Below are 22,307 nucleotides of genomic sequence, written 5' to 3'. Positions count from 1 at the left end.
CAGAGGTGGTTTGATACTCAGTCGTCTAAGCTTATTGATAAAACATATATGGTCGACTCTATCAAAAGCTCATGAGAAATCAAGGTAAATAACGTCAACATTCGTCTTACGATGAAGGATGCTTGTCCATCTGTCCATCGCAGTCAGCAGGTTGGTTATACAAGAGTGGGTCTTCCTGAAACTATGCTGTTAGGGTGGACAGAACTTTAGGGATAATAAGTGGTCGTGTATAACACCGCATATCAGGGACTCTATAGTTTTAAAAGGTATAGAGAGAAGGGACACCGATCGGCAGCTTGAGGGTTTGCTGCGTCGACCTTTGAAAATTGGTGTGATGTGAGCCAGCTTCAGAATATCCCGGAGTTAGCCTCGGCTTAGCGAGTGTGAAGACATCACGCTAAGTGGTGTTGCCAGGATTGAAGCTGGTTCACTCAGTATAGCAGAATGAACCATATCCAGACCGGGAGAAGTGTCTTTTCTTATATGCTGCAGTTTACGGAACACCAGGTCAGCGCTCAGGTCCACTTAGGAAATTCATGTGCAGTTGCAGGTGAAGCTTTCATCAGTGTAGTCGATGTGGGTCGATTGATATGTCCGAGAGTATTATTAATAATAATATATTTCTGTAAGGGCAGGTACATGCCATTTTTACAGACATGGTCTGCAAGTTACAACATATACTGGTTCACAGTATGCATCCTAAGCAGGGTTGTTTAGTAAATATAATCTATAAAAGTTGATAGCAGTTCATTCGTTCATATATACTGTGTTTTCCTCGAAATATTTTCTAAAGGGGCATCGCTTCCGCGTTACATACCAGATCCGATCTCGACAAGAATTGCATTAGGATTTCGCTCGTGCTAAGTATTTATATAATGCAGCTTTTTAAGTTTATAGTTGTTATAAAGTAGACTTGTGGAGCGCCTGGTGCGAACTATGACCTTGGGAATACTCGTATGTCGAGCTTGTTCCATAGCTTAAGAAAAATAAAAATAAAAACAAGAGGATATGAACGATAAACAACGCTTAACATTTAGTAGTGGAACAGACGGAGGTATGATAAATTATTAGATTAAATTGATACCAGCTCATGTTGGGGTATTTATCAAGGTGGAGTAGGTTCGAATGAAGGAAGCGAAGTCAAGTTTGGAATGAGGAAGACTGCTTATTAGAACAGAGAGTGCATATAGAGAGTAGAGTGTTAGGTAGAATAACAACCATATCCTTTACAGTCTGTGTTTATCCACCATCTCATGTCTGCCACACAGTTCTCATGTAAAAGTCCGAATTAGCATGTTAAAGGTTGTCTTAGTAGAATAGTTAATCCAGGATAAAAGTTAGAAATATGAGTCTGAATGATGAATGTAGGAGAACAACCTCAATATCACAGGTTGATTAACTCGCTCTCACCCATTAAGAACAATTCAACCAAAAGATTAGCGGCATCACCGTCGTTATTGGTCGGACCATTAAGACCTAGCAGTTGGAAAACTCCAGTTTTGGCTTGTCGAAGATAAGCTGTGTAACGGAATAAGCTTTTCGGATTGGAGACAAATTTATCGATAAGCTTGATCTGGTACTGGAGCCTGCCTTCTCTTATTGTCTTTGTGCATATGTTCCTCATATTTTTGTATTGCTTGTATGCGCCGTTGTTATCAATTCGTTTATATTCAACCCAAGAGTGTCTTTCGCGGCTTGGCAAACGAAGAGTGTGGTTCTTGATGATTGTAGGTCGTTTGTAGCACTTTGGGAGGTCGTCGACAAGAAATTCTTCACTTATGAATACCCTGTCTGAGCGCAGGATTCTCAATTTCAAGGGCAGAGGGATAACTGACCTAATAAAAAACTGAATTCATCAATAATTTGATGGTGCACTTTTACCAAAAATTAGCTACATAGGTTCATGACATTTAGGCGCGCTATTTAAAAGTGACGACGGTATTTTTCCTCGCTGGGTTAATTTTATTATATTGACCGTTTGTTACGTATCAAGATTACTATTTTCACTTTGATTAAATTTATCTCAGTTAAAGTATTTGCTAAGAGTATCGCTTTTGTTTCCAAAGTAGTTTATCGTTTGTGCACTTGAGTACATTGTTTCTATTGTATTTGTTAGCATTTTGAGTTTTAACAATTGAGTTTTCCATCTTTTGTTTCTGGTCATCAAGTTCTATTGTCTCTGGGTATTAGTGTATCTAGTTTCTTTTTGAAAACCTCTGTTTGATGGCTGAACAGTGCAAAACAAGCAATCGACAACGTCCAGGTTGTCGATACCCTGTCAAACGCCTCATAGTCAAGCGATTTGGAGTGTGGTGACGATTTCTATATATTTGATTGTTCAACGATGATCTGTAGTGTCGCGATTAGTTCTGTGCACGATCGATCCTTACGGGATCCAGCTAGTTGATCGTCTACTGATTTTTTTTATCCGGTTCCATAACAATGTTGAAAACTTTACCCAGTTCCCAGTACTGACAGTAGTGAGATGACTGTGTGGTCTTCACATTTGCTGAGATCTCCTTTCTTTGGTATCTTGATAAAGTATCCTTGTTTCCAGTCTGTTGGCGCTGTTCTTCCTCTCGAATCCTCCTGAATAGAACGTGGGGCATGCTCGCAGCTGCCTCTTTGTCTAGCTGCAGTGCTTGGGCCGGCATATTGTGAGGTATTGCTGCTTTTCCGCTCTTGATTTGTCTGTTGGACATCTTGATTCCTTCTATGGTTAGTGGACTGACATCCAGGGGAAGGCCTGTGAGTGGTGCTTCGATATTCAGAGGATTCAGTGGGGCCGGTCCCTCGAAATGTTCCACCTATCCGTTCCTCTATCCCTTGGTTTCAGCGATTAGCTTGCTATATTTGTCCTTGAACGGTCTCTCTGATTTACTATATCTCCCCACCAGTATCTTCGTTGTGTCCTTTAGTTGCTTCATGTTTCCCTCTCTTTCAGGTCTTTCCGCTTCAGTTTCATCTCAGTCACAATCGGAAGGTGATATAAAACTATGTCAGCTCATCTCCCGGTTTTCACATGTTCCATTGTCCTCCTGAATTTTTCGTCCATATAAATATGATCTATCTGGTTCTCTGTGTTGTAGTCCGGTGAGACCCATGTAGCTTCGTGTATGCGTTTGTATAGGAATATTGTGCCTCCTATAACCAATTAGTTAAATGCACATGGATTAGCAAATCTCTCACCATTCTCGTTCCTTTCCCCCAGTCAGTCCTTGTCATCCCATAACCGTTGTTGTCCATTACAACTTCGGTGTTTAAGTCTCCCATCCTGAGTACTTTTCTGCGATCGGTTGAAGCCTCTCGTAAAACAGATCTTGAATGTCGCCGTCGCTATCATTGGTGGGTGCGTAAAATTGAAAAAAACATTTATTGTGATTCTCTTTTTCTTTGTTTTGAAGGATGCTTTGATGATCCTAGGTCCATGAGATTCCCATCCTATAGTCGCCTTATGTGCTTCTTTGGATAGCATTAGAGCAAATCCCTGAGTGTTCAGAGCATTTTCTTCTTTGCGACCGTAGTACAGGAGTATCTCTTCCGGATCTATCTTTTTCTGTTCAGCTTGAGTACAATTGATTTTACTGATTCGGAGCACTGCCAAGTTGTATCTCCACATCTCCGTACTTATTTGGTTAGTCTACTCGGTCTGCCACATTGTTAGAACATTTCATGTACCTATAGTAATTTTTGCCCTGGTTGTTAGAAGGAGCAACGGTCTCGTGACTTTAAAAGAACCACGTCAGTAAAGCAATGATTGAAAATGTCCGATCTTGGAAGAGGATCAACGGTATAAAGATGTAAATATTCAAAGCTCCTCTTAGGTAACAGAATCCTTCTAAAGGGGCTGACTGTAGGTCGCTGGACTTTGCTATGCTGGCATCGCATGTCGTTTCATGTCCACCTTTTTATAAATGTGTTGGTTTTTGCCAGACAAATCGACCTGTAGTGAGTTTTACCGTGGTTCGGATCTCAGGATTTGAAAGTTCGTGTAGTCGTTTAAATATCTGTCGTCGATATGCATTAGGGATAAAAGAGTGGTTTTTATTAGCTGAAACATCGCAGATAATGGATAAATCGGTGAAAGAAAATGGTGCGGGTTTGAGAACTAAGCTATACTTCTCTTTCAAGATTTTTAGATTTGCATCACCTAATTGCAATTTGGCCATAGTTTTGAGATTGATAACTTGTTCTTGTATCAGCGTATTGATATTGTTTCGGGATAGAGCAACCGCTAAGACACGGGAGTGTCTTTTGATGAACTGAATGCTATCTGTAAATTGTGAGATATAGTCCAATTGTCGCGCTACATGTGGTGAATGCCGATCGTCTGACGTGCTAAAAGAATAACATAAGGGTTAATGGTCGGTCATTATCGTAGATTCGCGTCTCTTTAATAGGAAAATGAAATGCTTTACCGCCAAATAAATGGCTAGCAATCCACATCCGAAGGTGCTTTAGCGTTCTTGGGGTGGTGACAGACATTTAGAAGAAAATGATGTAGGTGTAATAATATCACTTACTCATTGTTGCAGTACTGCCACTACATCTTTTTGAGATGCATCGTTGCAAAGGATCATGTGTGTTGTAAGGTTAGAGTTTAAATGTTGTAACATAGTATAGTTTGTCGCCATATACTTTGTATTATCAAAACCAGCCTTTACATCAAGAGATAAATTGAGAGGTTCGTCGTTTTACACCTTTGTTTCTTTTCGAACACAAATTATACACACAAAGGTATACCAGACATTACCTGATTTTCAGCAATTGACGTATTCCAGTTTCTTTCGGTCATGTAATCCGAATCGACAATTAGTTAATAATTTCAATCACAATTGTTATAGTTCGAGACGTTTATCCAGATAAAGCATATAATCAGCATATCACTGGGATCTGTAGACGCTGATAGTAAGTATATTAGAGTTCTGTCACTGAATACAAGAAGCATGCGTATGCAGCAGTGTATTTGTGAGCATTAATCAGTATGTCATGCTATGGAGAATTCAAAAACCAAACGGAAGTTACAAGGTCATGTTTTGTAAGCAATTATTTTACAGTACATCATGATAACTGTACCAATTATGAGAATTAATGAAAGGAATGAAAATAGTGGCAAAAAATTGTTACAATATAAATCTCTTCTAACTGTCTCCATAAGTTATACGTTTTGCACACAAATTGTACAGTGTTTTGTGTATGGCTTCCCGAAAACCATAAGCAATTATTCTGCTTTTAAGGAAGACTCGTTCACCCAGTACCTGAGGTTTTATAGTCTGAATTCTTATACACCCACTGCACTTGGCACGCACAGTAGCCATGTCTTTCAGTAATGTTTCGGAATCTTTTTAATAAATCTAATGAAAACAACTCCACTTTAAGCCTTTTCAAATTTTTAAAACCCAGTATTGACGGTCCTGTTTTATCAACTAAAAATTCACAAGGGATATATGACGAATTGTCATCTCCAATTAACAATTCACAGCATCCTTCTATGGGAAGTTTGTGTCCAGTAATCCCTAACACCGAAACTTCACTAGTGGCGAAACGAACGGTAGCACTACAGATCGACTTTATGTGTCCCATTTTACCACATATAAAGCATTTGGCATGACGAAAGATATGTGAATTACATAAGGGAAATTCACCACATGGCAACCATCTAACATACCTGTGCTCACCTCTGTTAACTGTTTTGCAATCCTTTATTTGGTCGTTTTCTATATTTCCACGGGAATAGAAATCATTATTAAACATACGCGAGCCTGAGCGACCCCGGGAACGTAGTTTATGCAGACGACTAATTAGAGTATTGGAAATTTCTACTGACTGAAAATCAAATTCATTCACTGACTCATAGTTGGTACGTGCTATTTTCATTTCTTGGAATGAACTTTTAGGTCTCTGAATTAATCCTCTCTCTAAATTCACGTAGTTGAATTCCAAACTGGTCTACAACATTGCACTTAGTGATCTTTTTCTGTAGTTTAATTATAAAATCTTTGACTTTCAAATCATTTTATTGCATCAATTTATGAAACTTCGATCGCTTTCTGAATTTAAAGCTAGCGCACTGCACATGGCTAAGAGTAATAAACAAAAACTTAGGTTGGAAAAACCAGCTTATTATGAAATTCAAAATCACATAGTGGCTTAGTAAATATGAAAATCACATATAAATACATTATTTGCACATTTTCGCATCGTCCTTTACGTACTCTTTTATTCCTCTAATTCTGTTGTGATTTCGACTACTCTCCTATTTCCTCACTGTTTCCCTTATTTCTATCTTCTGAATGGCGCCACACACTACTTATATCTATCAGTATAAGCAGTATGCACCATATAGTTAGTAATTACTTGAGAGATTCATATGACAATGAAATCAGTTTCTTTGGAAAAGCTATATTCTGTAGCAGGTTATAAGCTTTTTTGCAGCTGAACGTCAAGAAATAAGCTATGAATTTATCATTAATATCTTTTCTAGTCATTCACCAGATTTTGAACCGTTCCACGTAGTCTTCGAAGTCATCCTCACTTGAATTATTATCCAACTGTCCAAGATTTGACTTCGTCACAACGCCAGTATAATAATTAGAAGTATTTGAATAAATGTACAAACTAGGAATTCCCGAAATAATGCAATTTACAGCAAGTAGAATTAGATGAGCAAAATGAATGTATTGTATTTGGATTTCGTAATCAGCGCTCAATTAGGTACAAAGTAACCATCAGTTAATACAAATAACACAGCTATCCAGTTAGCTACAGTTTTCAGATAGACAGTGTCTTTTCCAAAAGGATGAAAATTAATTTATTTGCATTGGTTGTTTGAATGTTCCGACTCTGCTTACTATGCTTATGATCAAAGGTAATATTAATGATATTCACATAGGATACGCCAAAACAGATGGATACATTGCAGTTCTAAATAACAATGGCAAGATTCAAACAACCAATACAAACGAGGTTTTGATTACGTTACGCGAAAGTGACTGGAATCAAGGGTAATATTGGTTAATTATTCACAAAAATGATCCAGAATTTGTATTACCTTACAAATGGTATTGTATGCTTGAATCTTCTCAGTGATGTTTAGGACTGCAATTAATCAGTCTCTTGTTGGCATATGTGCACCTGTGCGGACTGCCTCAATATCGCCTTAATTCACAAACATTATAGGCAAATATGGATAGTGGCTAGCAGTGGGGTCCAGGACACGTGTTTCGTCCTATTTTGGACTCATCAGCTGGATGTACCTGCATCCTAGAGTTACAATCAGATGTGTTATTTAAAATATCCATTCAATCGTTTTAGTGAGGTCCATTATCCAACTCCATCTAGATCGTATGAATTATTGCTGTCGAAATATACATCCTGGCTATCCTCTCATATAATTATCGACTTTAATCTCTTTGGTGAATAACGGAATTAAATAAATGGAATACAAGAATGAATTTCGAATACGTATATTTTGTACACTCATCGATCTCTACAGACATTCAGAGGAATGAAACGAAGAGAAGAGAGCGAAGCGAAATGGCGTGCAATGAAGATTACGTGTGAGCCAACTCCATTTAACCAGGCGTTAATCGATATTTATAGCCGAACAAAAATAAGTTACAGACATGTAATGAGTAGAATAAGATGTAATCACATGCGCTCATGTAAAATGGCCAGGGTTGATAAGTGAATAATTAACAAGGTTCAAACATGACTCAGGAAGAATGGATAAATTGGCCTGTCCAGAAACTAGAATAAGTTATATGGGCTTAACATAGTAACTGACACTACATAGTAAACCTTGGATTCATTGAACTAATAGTACTGTATATAAAATAATCAATGGTATAGTGTATGTATAAATTCAATGCTTCCACCACGATCATAAATGACCACAGAATTGCATATTTCACTCATGGATTATGTAAACTAATTTTAATTTGCTTATCATTTTGTTTTTTTTACTTTGGATCAATGAAATTGGTAGCTTGGATAAAAATACCTACTACATCAACACCTGAACATCTAAAATCAAAGTGATCTGTAGTGATTTTATTACCATAGTATAACACTAGTCACAATTTAATGTGTTTGATCTGGTTGGCTTTTTTTGTTTAACAAGACTTTGTTGCTACAGGGTGGAATTGTTGACCCCCCTACCCAATCTTCCTCATTTACCCATGCTTTAGAGCGACAGTAACTCTCAAAGAAGAGCTATGAGCGGAGTTAACACTAGTCATAACAATGAAACAAATCAGTTTAAATCATAATTCAATAAACTAAATGATATTACATTAGTCATGAGGCATTTGATCAACTGTTGTTGTTGTTTTTTTCACTCCTCTCACTCACAATGTTTTTTCATTATGAATAATGAAGACTTTTCTTTTCTGTCAACTTGATTTAACAAACAAACAAAAAATGAAACGATACTACTTAAATGGTAAAACAAAAAAATAAACAATTAAATTTTCAACACATGTCATTTACAGATATTGTTTCAATCTAACTTTATTGTATTCTGCTTTTGATAGTTGTGTATATATATAATGAAGAAGGGAACAGATAACATTGGATACACATTTCAAAATTCCATTAATGTGAAATAATCAAGGAATCAATCAATGCCTTGAGGGTAATTTAAAACAAAACACATACACATACATCTATTTGTAAATAACAATGAACTTGATTTTTATTAGAAAGAAAAGAAAATGAACAACATACATGTAAAGAATGATATTATATTCATTTAGTATTGGTTTGTTTGAATCTTCCCATTGATGTTTAGGACTGCAACTGGTCAGTCTCTAATTGGCATATGTGCATACTGTGAGTATTGTCTCTATATAGCCTTAATTCACAAGCATTATAAGCAGAGATGGATAGTGGTTAGCAGTGGAATCCAATTTGACGCGCGTTTCGTCCTATTTAGGACCCGTCAGCTGGATATACGTGCATCAATGGGAAGATTTAAACAAAACAATACTAAGTGAATTTAAACTTTACCCCGATGCACAAGCAAGTGGCTATCAGGACTAAGTGGCCGAGTGGATAAAGCGATGGCGTTTGAAACGAAAGGTACTGGGTCCGAGTCCCAGAGTGAACATCAACTTTGACTGAGATGCAGGTACATCCAGCTGACGAGTCCCAAGTAGGACGAAACGCGCTTCCTGGATTCCACTGCTTGCCAATATCCTTCTTTGCTTACAATGATATTACAGTTTAGGTATTTTGAATGTTATTCAAAATTTATGGGTATTTATAAACTTTATTTTCTTTTGAAATTTGTACATTATCATCATATTTTCGAATGAAGACAGTTTCTTATTATTGATGAAGGGGTGAAAATTTCTTCAAGAGTTTGTAGTGGTTTGATTACGAGATACTTCTTTAGTTAACGTTTATGAATCAATCTGATAACCGTTGATAAATAAATCCCACCGATGTATGAATTCAGAAGGCAACACGAAGCGCCGACTACATAGCGCAGATAATAGAGTTACAAAAACATCAAGAAAATTTGTGAAGAAAGGCTAATGTTTGCGACCAAGTAAGTACTGAGGCGGATTCAGAGTCAAATCGAATAGAAGCGAAACAATTAATGAGATTCTAGTACATGTATATGGGAAAGCTAATGATTCATCAAGTGATACTCAAGCGACTAACATTTAAGCTAGAGAGAGATACGTGCGTGGGCTGTCACATGTGATCAAGCATACATGGTTATATACATAATAGTAATAACGTTGTATCCTAGTGAAGATTAAAGTACGGGTAACTTCTGAGATCTATTAATGGACTAATATTCTATAAATATTCCTATTGTATAACTATTCAGTAATTAGATTTTATGTATCTATATTCATCTTATTATAAGGTTCATTTTGACCTATAGATTATTATACGATTTACTGTTCCTAAATTATACACAGTTTATTGATTACTGTGTCCCATGTTCACAGCGACATTTTGGCTTGATCTTGTACAAATATTATTTTCTATTTTATGGTGAAATTCGGTATGTTTGGCTGATATATAAACCAAGTATACTTGAAACAAATGATTAGCATAGCAGAAGCTGTAATTTGTGTTCTGGACTCAACTGGAAGGACTGGGAGGGCAAAGGACCAATAAGGACGCTAGGGTGCTCATACCACTCGAACGTCATTAGTTTGGCACAGTGTTAAGATTAGACAAGTCGTATTTGGATTGGTGAATAATTCACGTAATAAAAAGCCGGGCTTAAAATGACAATTAGAAAGAAATAAACAAACTGTTACTGTTAGAATACATTGTCTTTACTGATTTAGATATTTTTCCTAATTTTGGTGTAATTATTTAGTTTCCTATTTGATTATTGATTTCCGATACACTACTACGATGGCCGAAAAACTTCATGTTAATTTCACGAAACTAACCGGGGGACTAGGGGACCCCAACAGACTTTGATTGAGATTTTGTCCTATTTCAGGGCTTCTCAGTAGTACATCCTCATGAAACAGCCAGGGATAAATCCAGAAGCTTCAATATAATATACTTTAGATGTCCGTATAAACTTCAAAACTCTCAACTTTCTAGCATTGTCCCATTAAAAAACAAATTTATGTGGTTGAATTCATGAGTCAATTGAAACTATACCACCATGGAAAACCTGGAAGCACTGGACGGCCAACTCGTCCTATTGTGGGACTCCTCAGCAATGCGCATCCACGACCTCGATTCGCGAGATTCGAACACAGGACCTATCAATCTCGCGCGCGAGCGCTTAACCACTAGACCACTGGGCTGGCATCCAACGGTGTTAATGTCTCTCTTCAACCAACCCACAAAATTGAGCAACCATTCACCAATGGTTAAGCGCTCGCACGTGAGACTGATAGATTCTGAGTTCGAATCTCGCGAGGCGAGATCGTGGATGCGCACTACCGAGGAGTCCAACAATCGAACGAAACGGCCATCCAACGCTTCCAGGTTTTCCATGATGGTCTAGTTTCAATTGACTCATGATTTCAACTATATAAATTCACTAAAATCTCCATAGAACTCTTTTCTGAAAACAAATTTATATATAATTTGTGATTTTTTAAATCCATCAAATTTTTTTAACTCAATTATTGTATATAACCCTCAGGGATTCATTTTAATCATCGTTAACATCAATTGATTAATTGGTTTTCATAAATGAAACAAGTTACTAATATAGGACATATATTAATAAATAAGAAAATATTGAGATAAGATTTTTGTCAACAACATTTGTTGTTGTTGTTGTTCAAGGAACTAAAAAACAAACAAACAAATACTATGTGAACTAAGAAGGATTGATCACTTTAGGATTGGAATAGTTGTTGTTTCATGATTGATTTTTAAAATATTTAAATGTTTTTGGAACAAGATTTTAAATGGATCATTTAGGGAAATACATTTCCTTCGGATGATCTGATCTCACTTTTAAGTTCATAATGACGATTTGTAGACTATTGATGAATAGTATACTTGTTTCTGCATGTATATCACTGAGATATATATCATGGACAACCATTGAAAACCAGTGTGTACTCAACAGTTGGTTCGTTCTTATTTGTAACGCTTCAGTGGTATAATACTATTATTGGTCAAACTATAGCATTGCTTTTGGCCCACTGATTATACATCCACTGGTTTCTATGTCGAATATCAGTTGATTCAATTGTGTATTTAATCAATGCCATTTATGAAAGTAATTTATATTCACTTGGTATTGTTTTGTTTGAATCTTTCCATTGATGTTTGAGACTGCAATTGATCAGTCACGATGTAACCTTAATTCACAAGCATTGTAAGCAAACATGGATGTGCATAGTATGCACATATGCCAATAAGAGACTGATCGATTGCAGTCCTAAACATCAATGGGAAGATTCAAACTAAACAATATCCAGTTAAAATAAACTTTACCCCATAGCACAAGCAAGTAGCTATCAAGACTCAGTAGCTGATTGGATAACGCGATGGCATTTGAAGCGAAAAGTACTAGGTTCGGATCTTAGAGTGAACATCAACTTTGACTGAGATGTAGGTACATCCAGCTGACGAGTCTCAAACAGGACGAAACATGCATCCTGGATCCTATTGTTAGCCATTATCCATCTTTGCTTACAAAGGTAATTTATACTTTATCTTTGTTCATCACAGAATAACTGGTTGATATAGTCTGAAATAATTCAATTTCTCTGAGAATGACATTCATTAATTTAATTGAATAATTTACTATGTACAGAATCAAATAGTTGGCTTCAAGCCTCATCTTAACTTCTAGGGTTAGTGATACCACACATTCGGTTAAACTCTAGTGAATATGTGTTCAAAAAATGAACTGGTAGTTGAAAGCGGATACTCAACAACCACTTAACCACAGCTTCATATGAATAATTTATTATTATTTATTATTTAATCACATATATATTGGTACAAAAGGGCACCGGATACATATGCGCCACACTTTATTTACGTGAGGGCTGTGATACTACCCGGGTGTCCAAACCGATGCAGGTGGTTTTCTTAGGGGGCCACAACCGCAGCCTTTGACCTCAAGGTCTGATCCACAAGGCATTGGAGCATCGTGAGGAGATGCAGTCCCATGGTTGCTGGTGACCAACAATTGGTTCATACGCCATTTGTTCCTTCAGGATACTGGAGCTCATGTGCACCATTGGTTTGTAATCAGGGTTTTCCAACTCCCCTATGTGGGTCCTTCATATCCACCAACCCGTTTATAGCGCCGGATATTCGCTTTTCGTCCTCTCAATTTCGTAAACAACAGTAATGCCACGAGAAGGCAGTGAGTAGGACTTCCCTGGCAAGGGCTATATACGCGTGGCCATTTGGGAGTATTTCGAGAGGAAGAGCGGACTCTCCCCACTCTCGGCCGTACCAGGGCATTTGAAGGCTCATATGAATAAAGTATCTATCAATGAATATAAATAGTTTGTTTGTGAATATTCCGTCTAAATAGAGAACCAATTTATTCAACCCATAAAACAATTTCTTAAAAGAAAAGGGAGGAACATTTATCATTAAATTTATGAGATTATTTATGCTTAAGAAAAGCTAATAAAAAGATTTTTTTAATTCTCTGAAGAAATGGCTTAAATTGAGTCACGAAACGTCTCAAAGTTTAATTTTTAATGTTTTCAGATATATTTTTTTAATATTGACGTTGCTCAACAACAAAAGTGAATTAAATTACTAGCTATTCAATTTATATTTGTATTGGTTGTTTGAATCTTCATATTGACGTTTAGAACTGAAATTGATCAGTCCCTTATTGGCATATGTGCATCCTATATGAATTGCTTTGATAATGCCTTAAGTTACAAGCATTATAAGCGAAGATGAATGGTAACTAGCGACAGGATTCAGGACGTGAGCTTCGTTCTATTTGGGACTTGTTTGGTGGATGTACCTGATATGGCCGTAAGAGCGAATGGTACTGGGTTCGAATTTCAGAGTGAGCATCTGATAAGTCTTTGTAATTGAACAATATACTCAGTTCCTAAACTATTCTCGTAACCCCTAAGCTAAATATACGCAGTAACTTGAACATGAGAGCAAAGACGCAAAATATGCGACAATCAGTTTACTGCAAAGGTTCATTTCTGTGCAGAAAATATAAAGTTTTTAATAGTATTTAGAAGTTTTTGGGTTTTCCTGAAAATTCTGGAATGATACTAAACATAATAGCAGTATAGTAATCAGCCAATCAGAAACTCTACATGTGACCTTACACTTTCGTGATGTTTCTGGCAAAACTTCTAGTGAACGCTGATTGGATAAAATGCTTCTTATTGTTTTCTTATTGAGCCTTTATTATCTTTTGCGAGAAATTTTCTGGATCACCCCAACAACATCAACTCTGGGATTCATGTACATCCATCTTATGAGTGCGAAATAGGATGAAACGCACGTCCTGGATTCCACTTCTAGCTATTACCCATCTCTGTCTATAGTTATTCAATCGTTGACATTTTGTTTTAGTGGTAGCCATTGATGTGAATTATTTTCATCAATATAAACAAATTGGAAAAAGCTGGTCGGCAGCCTATACTCCATTGGGAGTAACAGGCGTAAGTAAGTAAGTAAGTAAGTAAGTAAACGCTGAATGTGTTTCGGGCAACTTATTATAATTCCAATTTTTTTCAAATGCTAGACATTGTAATATACTGAGAAGTTTATTACACTTATTCTGTCTTCAAACTTGATCATATTTCGTTAGTTAGTTGCTCATAATGATTATAGTTGCTTAAGGCTATTTACAATTAAATAAGCGCTATGAAAAGAACAATGTTTTTATTCTATATCTTAAATTATCAAGGGAACAAAATGAATGAAACAACTAATCTGTCTGATATGTAAACGAGATTAAGAATTCGCTAGTAAACATAGATTCTGAAGGATTAATCAAAATATGTGGTATGTTTTTGTATGTTTTTGACTGTCAGCACATTGGCTGTAAACATACATTTGTATTTGGGATTGTTTAGATTAGTATCATTTCATGGGGACTATTGGATATTATAACAATAATATCAAGGATATATTTTGTATTATGTTGTACAATGTAGATAATTTAAAACATAAGGTACAACAGTGATATAATTAAGGGATTAAACAACTGTCTTACATCCTCACACTGAACTCAGTAGCCGAGTGGATAACGCGATGGCGTTTGAAGCGAAAGGTACTGAGTTTGAGTCCCAGAGTGAACATCAACCCTGAGATTCAGGTACATCCAGCTGACGAGTCCTAAATAGGACGAAACGCGCATCCTGGATTCCAATGCTAGCCACTATCCATCTTTGCTTATAATGCTTGTGAATTTAGGCTATATTGAGGCAATACGTACAGTATGTACATATGTCAATTAGAAACTGACCAGTTTCAGTCCTAAACATCAATAAGAAGATCCAAACAAACAATACTAAGTGAATTAAAATATTGTTAATTGATTAAACATTGTAGCAGTTAAAGCGTTCAACTTTCAAGTAACAGGTCCTTTGTTCCCGTCTAGTTCAATTTAAAATATTCCAGAGTGAAATTTGTATGCTGATATCTATATGCTGATATCTATTTACTGACATAGGATGCTTGTAATTAAGTTGTGTCAAAATGTTCAGACAGAAGCTAAAGGAAGCCACACTATGATCAATAATGATTTCGACTTTATAAATAATAATAATAACGTTCTATACGACGTTTTTTAGGGTTGGTATGTAGAAGTTCGCTATATCTGTATGTTTGTAACTTGAATCCTCTAAATTTGTCCAATGAGATAGCGAAAAAAGGATTATGTTATAACAATGGGGTCATACTTAATTTGTGATTTCTGTGTACTGAGGACTTTGAGTCTCATACGTGGAAGCTCAGCCTCTAGCCCAGTAAGTTAGCATCCAACTGTGTACATGTCTTATTTCATTCAAAACCATAACTGAAGTTCCTGGTTGTAATCCCTAGTAGGATTGTGAGTGCGTATAGCTGAGAAGTCCCATATAAGAACGAAATAGCTGTCTAGTGACACCTGGTTTTCACTATTGGTCTATCCAAGATTAGTTGGAGGTTTGTGTTATAAAAATGTTGTAATCTCTACAAATTGTTCTATACAAATTCTGAAATATAGCATTTTGATAAAAGTCATAGAATGTAGTAGAAGTTTTGAGTAGGATTCAGATTATGATCAGAATGGGGTTTTTGCAGATTATGAGATCGTGGATGCTAACTGCTGAGGAGTCCCATACTAGGACGAAATGGCCGTCCAGTACTTCCAGGTTTTCAGTGATGGTCCAACTTACATCGACTCATGAATTCAATTAATAACAGTTCAGATTGTTGAATATTGATGTGGTCTGGACTTCTTTCGTGTGATGCTTGTGTTCACAATTTTCTTAATGGCTTTCCAACAGAAACATGTTTAAATGCTAGCTCATTACAGAATAGACTACTGATGCTACCGAAAAGAGTTAAAACAATCTGAATTTAATATCCAATGTTATGAATTAAATAAGAGCCGTCATCAATTTGTTGTGAACTTATAGCCGGCTTATTATCACGTGAATTATCCACCAATCAAAATAAGACTTATGCAATCTTAGCACTGTCCCAAAACAATGACGTTTGACCGGTGTGAGCAGCCTAGCGTCTTATTGGTCCTTTATCCGTCTAGCACTTCCAGTTGAGTCCAGAACACCAATTACACCTTCTGCTAAGCAAATCATTTATTCCAAGCATACTTGGTTTATATACTAGACAGACATCGCATCACGCCATAAAATAGAAAATAATGTTTACACAAGATCAAGCCAGATACACACAATCTAATTACTCAATAGTTAAACAATAAGAGTATATATAGAATAATAGATCATTAATAGGTCCCGGAAATTACATGTATTTATGTGTTCACTAGAATATAACATCCAGCAACTTCAGCAGACATTGGTCTGTGAATAAATATAACATCGCCTCCCAAGTTTCAGCTGTGTATTTTAAATATTCATATGTTATGTGAACGACATTGTATTTTAACTCATTGAATTTTAAACAACAATGATAATTGATATTAATTGTTCAATAAATATCAATTTATCGTTTGTAGCATAGTGGGTTGGAGAATGCTGGTCGGCGGCCTATGCTCCATTGGGGGTAACAGGAGTAAGTAAGTAAGTAAGTAAGCACAGTATGCTAGAGTAATCAGTAAGAAAATAATCTGAAAAGTCTGTTAATAGATGTTATGACAGCATAAACTAGCTATGAATTAAATGATACTGTCATCTCTTGATAATAACCTCACTTGTTTATATGTTATATAATAGATAATAATGAGTTTCAGATAGCGCGTTTGGTCTCATATGAAACTCATCAACTGGATAAACCTTGTAGAAGTCGATTTCTCAGTATGACTCCAAAACATCATGTCCCGTATATTTTTGTAAGCCGATTCTCCTAGTATCACTATTATTTTTACTCGCGAATATTTAGAAGCCAGAACACCAGTTGCCAGGATAGGGTGTATTGTGAACAATTAAAAGAACCTGCAAAACAGCCAGTCAGTCAGTCAGCTACAACGTAGGACCAGGCGCATTTATGCATCGGCCCTAGTTGCCATACCTCGTTAGCACAACAAGATGAACACTGGGTTCATAGAAGTAGTTAATTTAGTGATGGTAGTATATAAAAGATAGGTTGCATATAGGGATATAATGCAGGAAGGAAGACAGATATGAAGCAATTTTAATCACACCTATGCCATTGTGATCGATTCTGAGACATGTCACCTAGAGTCTCATCTAGAGTTACGATAGTCACGCGGACCTCAACCATGTAGTCTACATCTGCCAACATGGCTCAGACTAGAAGTTAGTGACTTCAAGCACTGATGCCACGTTTTGGTTTGGCCGCCCCTAAGTCTTTTCCAACCATCCCCTACACTAGTCAGCATAGCGCATCGTGGTAACCGGTGTTCAGGCATACGTAACACGTGGCCTAACCATCTCAGTCGATGAAGATTCAAGATAGGCAAGCATACCGGAAAATGAGGGAGTAAAATGTGTTAGCACTTATGTGTGTTTTATTAGCGTTGATCGACATGTGTGTACAATTAATAATTGTTTGAGCTAACAGCCGATGTGAAGATAGATAAAGATTGAGGTTCAGACATGTGTTCAATCAGACTGACAAAAATGTTTGAATTACAGTGAGTATGTAGCAAAAAATATGATAGGATTACTACAACCTGGGTTCATTCCGGGACTGGAACTTAGTGCCTTCCACCTCAAATGTCATCGTGTTGTGCACCTTGTTACTGAGTCTAGATAGCCACTAGCTTGTGAAATGGATCAAATTTCAATTCATTTTTGAATCGAATGTTCGGATAGTGGTGTTGGATACATCTCTGTTTATAGTGCTCATGATCTAAGGTAATATCAAAGTAATCCACACAGAATGTACATATGCAAATAAGAGACTGATCAACTGCAGTCCTAACACATCAATGAGAATATTCAAACAACCAATAGGCAAATGAATTAAACTTCACCCCACCCCCACGTTGATGGCTATCTGAGCTCAGTAGCAAAGTGGAAAACACGATGGCTTTTGAAGGGAAGAGTATTGGTTTCAAGTCCCAAAATGAACATCAACTCTTGGATGCAGGTATGTTCAGCTGATGAATCCCAAACAGAACGAAATGCGTATCCTGGATTTTACTGCTAGCCAATATCCATCTTTGCCTATGTATTAGAATAGTTTCGGGCTTCCTATTATTGGGATTCTTATCGTATTACTTGGTGTATTTTTCAGTTGAATAATTAATCTACTAACCTATACCTTTTGGATAAGTAACCTTCTACTTTGCCAATAGCACGGTAAAGAATTAACAACGAACCTGATTTTAACTTCTGCCTGTCCTCAAGCACCTTCTAACCCTGTGTCCATTCAAAAAGTGAATTTATCAACATGATATCTTCTCTATTCTACTCTTCATTTTAATTTGAAGCTCATTCGTAAACATAGAAAAAATAGATGATTGCAAAGCAACACAAATAAGACATTATAGTATATACAGGATTCTATCTTAAGTGATACAAAAACATAACAAGAAGTAAACAATTAATCAATGATTATTCTAGAATAGTACGACATGCAACAACAATTTATAGGTTAAATGAAAGCTTTTCATTACATTATGATAACAACATAATGCTTTAAATATCCGATAATTATGCAATAAATCTATAAACAATAATTTTATTAGTTGAGATCATGAGTCAATTGAAGCTAGACCAGCATGGAAAACCTGGATACACTGGACGGCCGTTTCGTCCCATTGTGGTACTTCACAGCAGTGCGCATCTACGATCCCACTTCGCGAGACTCAAACCTAGGACCTATCCGTCTCGCATGCGAGAGCCGGCATCCATCGGTATTAATGTTTAACTTCAAATAATCCACGAAATTGAGCGACACATCCTCCATTGTTTTCAGTGAGTTACCATCTCACAAAAGGCCCGGGTGAAATCCACTGGTCATGGCTTCTCACTAGAGCTCTAGGATATACCTCTTGAAGCCAGTCACTAGTGAGCATAATATCAGACCGATAGGTCCTGAGTGAGACAAAATCCGACTCACAAGTCCTCGTCTTGCCTCGTGGATCATGGCAACCATCCCATGTACTAACGAGAGCGGTAATGTGGGTGGTGGAGATCGGCCAAATCAACCACTGTACCTGTACCCGCAAACGATTACGAATGGTACAAAGAGTCATTGCATAAGTATTGAGGGTTCAAAAGGATGGTGAAAAAAATAAATCTTCCCAAAAACAAAACAAAAAACAACCCAATGTGAGTGTTATGTAATGGTTCTGCGTAAGCAGCGCAAAACAGCTATCCCGCCCCGGTAGTTGTGCCGTGCTTTTATGTAGCACTCTTCTCCAGAAGGGCCTACTAGGCTTCACCGTGTTCCTATGGCTGGAAGGGGGATAGATCCTGGGTTCAAATCTCACGAGGCACGATCATAGATGTACACTGCTGAGCAGTCCCAAAATAGAACGAAACGGCCGTCTAGTGCTTCCAGGCTTTCCATGATGAACTAGCTTCAGTTGGTTAATGATCTCAACTATTTAAATTACTATAATATCCCCAAAAACCCCTTCTATGAACAGCAATTTCCAAGTAGAATATTTTTGAAAGTCTAACTTCTTTTTCATCTTCATACAATTAATTGTTATTATCATTTCATATACATATATGTTAATTTCCAGAGAAAAGAAAAATTCTTTTCTTATTCCCCTATTCACTACTTTTCTGTTTCTCATTTCAGTAGTTTATTATACTTGTCAAAATTTTACCTGTTATTATAATCTTATAGACTTTATTAAAGATATACATAAGCACATGTATGTATATATACATAATACTGACACTCACACACATATATATGTACGTTTGTATCCACAGGGAGATTCTAGTCTCCAACTTAAGTCTTTAATAAACAATTAATACTAAACTTGTAAACAAGATAGGGTAAAAGCAATAAAAAAAAACCTTCCCCCCTTTATTCTGTTAATTATTAATGTTTAACGGAAATAAGTAAATAAATATAAAACAAAAAAAAATTATTCTAAAATCAAGGTTAATTGATTTGGGAATTTTAGTAAATGAGGTTTGTTTGTTCTTATGGTTACAAGCAGTTGGTTAAATAATCATAATTAAACAATATAACAAAATGAAATTGATCTATCCAGATTATAAGTCTATGCAGAAAGTTATCTATATTTTTGTAAATATCTCATTTAATTTGAAGAGGGTTTTGTGAAGATTTCAGTATTTTCATAGTTGAAATCATAAGTAAATTGAAGCTAGACAACCATGGAAAACCTGGAAGCATTGGATGACCGTTTCGTCTCATTGTGGGACTCCTCAGCAGCGCACATCCACGATCTCGAATCGCGAGATTCAAACCCAGGACCTATGAGTCTCGCGCGCGAGCACTTAACCACTAGACCACTGAGCCGGCATCAAACGGTGTTAATGTTAATGCTCTGGTGCGAGACTAGTAGGTCCCAGGTTCGAATCTCGTGGGGCGGAATCGTGTTTGCGCACTGCTGAGGAGTCCCACAATAGGATGAGTTGGCCGTCCAGTGCTTCCAGGTTTTCCATGGTGGTCCAGCTTCAATTGACTCATGATTTCAATCATTTAATTTGATAAAATAGAGGGAATCAAGCTTTGGATGGAGTTTTGTTTTCTGAGCTGGATGGTTTGGTTGTGGAGCTTTCATCATTCTTCTGATCGATGTCATCAGCGCAAAATTCGGGTAGAGAATTAAGTCAACTATGATTCAATAGATGATAAACGCTAAATAGATGATTGTAGTAATTCTAGAACGGATACTTGCTATTATTCCCTAATATGTAAGAAACAAATTACTATACTACAACTGATCCAACTTTATACAGTTTTGGTTATGCATATTGAATACTCTGGTAACATTTGGATAATATTACTAAGCTCAGCGGCAGTAAGGTCCGTTATGGACCTTTCAAATGTCGATAAAATTGATTGATACGTGTGTAATCTATCCATCATAACGACAACAGATAACGGGAAAACCTGATTAGTTTTGGAATAGGGTGGTTAAGAAGTGACTTCTAAATTTCCGGACTTAAACAGAAGCGTAAACTATCCACTCTTGGGACTGTAAGTTAATGATGAGAGGGTGTGGTTCAACTACGGGATTCAATGAACTATCCATGATCCTAATGAGTGCAACTACTTAAGTTAAGTCATTTTGAATTTCTAAAGTTCAATAACTATTAAATAGACTATTCTCGTCAGCCTTAACAAATACAGGAAGTTATCTATCCTTTAGTTAATTAGTAGTAACATTTTAAAAATAAATTAACAGTAGCCCTATGGTGAGTGGGTTGGAGAATGCTGGTCGGCGGTCTATGTTCCATTGGGAGTAACAGGAGTAAGTAAGTAAGCTCAATGGTATCCATTGACATTTTTATCAGTGATACTGTTCAATTTTACAGAGTTGTAAGTGAAGTACAAAGAACTCAGAAGATATACTCGTACACAACACTAAACTAGAAGATGGAAAACTGATAGTTTTAGGTTGCCTTAACATTTCATTAAACATATTGAATAAGAACAGATGTATAACGAATGATAAATGAACAAATGATCATACTTCAACTAATTAATTCATTGTGTTAAACCACCCAAGTAGAAATTACTATAGTTCAATGGATTATGTAATATAGCATGGAAATAAAATTTAATTACCAGTATGAATTTTTTTTTAACTAATATCTCTCTCAACTGTCTAGAGAGAAACAGACTAAATTGATCACATCTTATGTCATATTAAAAGTCTGAAATCCAAGAAAAACCTTTCAACAAAATTTTAAGGCTCAATGTTCTGTAACTGTTCTTAAATTCATTTTGTATTGTTTATTTGAAGCTTCCCACTAATGTTAAGGATTACAATTGACCAGCCTCTTATTGGTATATGCTCATCCTATGTCACGATATGTTATATCTTGTGGCCCAGTAGATGCCTTGCTAACGTGTGATGTGATAAAACCGCCAGTCAGAGAGCAGTGAATTATCAATTGGAACAGTGACACACGAAAACCATACAAGCAGTCTAGAATACTTATCGATCCTGCTTCTGCCTAGCCAAGCCAGTTAAGTCCAAAATAGCCTCTACGGTATGAATGATTGTATTTCAAACATATTGAGTTTATATACCAAACAGACTGACCACA

General features: G+C 36.5%; 1 non-coding gene across 1 annotated transcript; it reads left to right on the top strand.

Annotated features, from left to right (window-relative positions):
* The first annotated feature begins 9,037 nt into the window (after positions 1-9,037).
* Smp_tRNA_01358_Pseudo_TGA.1.1 lies at positions 9,038-9,109 on the top strand. Its single transcript has one exon. It is a non-coding gene (tRNA).
* Positions 9,110-22,307: the final 13,198 nt, after the last annotated feature.

The sequence above is a fragment of the Schistosoma mansoni genome, chromosome 4 (assembly GCF_000237925.1).
Source record: "Schistosoma mansoni strain Puerto Rico chromosome 4, complete genome".
Classification (NCBI taxonomy): domain Eukaryota; kingdom Metazoa; phylum Platyhelminthes; class Trematoda; order Strigeidida; family Schistosomatidae; genus Schistosoma; species Schistosoma mansoni.
The sequence above is the reverse complement of the archived record's forward strand: the minus strand, read 5'-3'. Positions and strand labels throughout refer to the sequence as shown.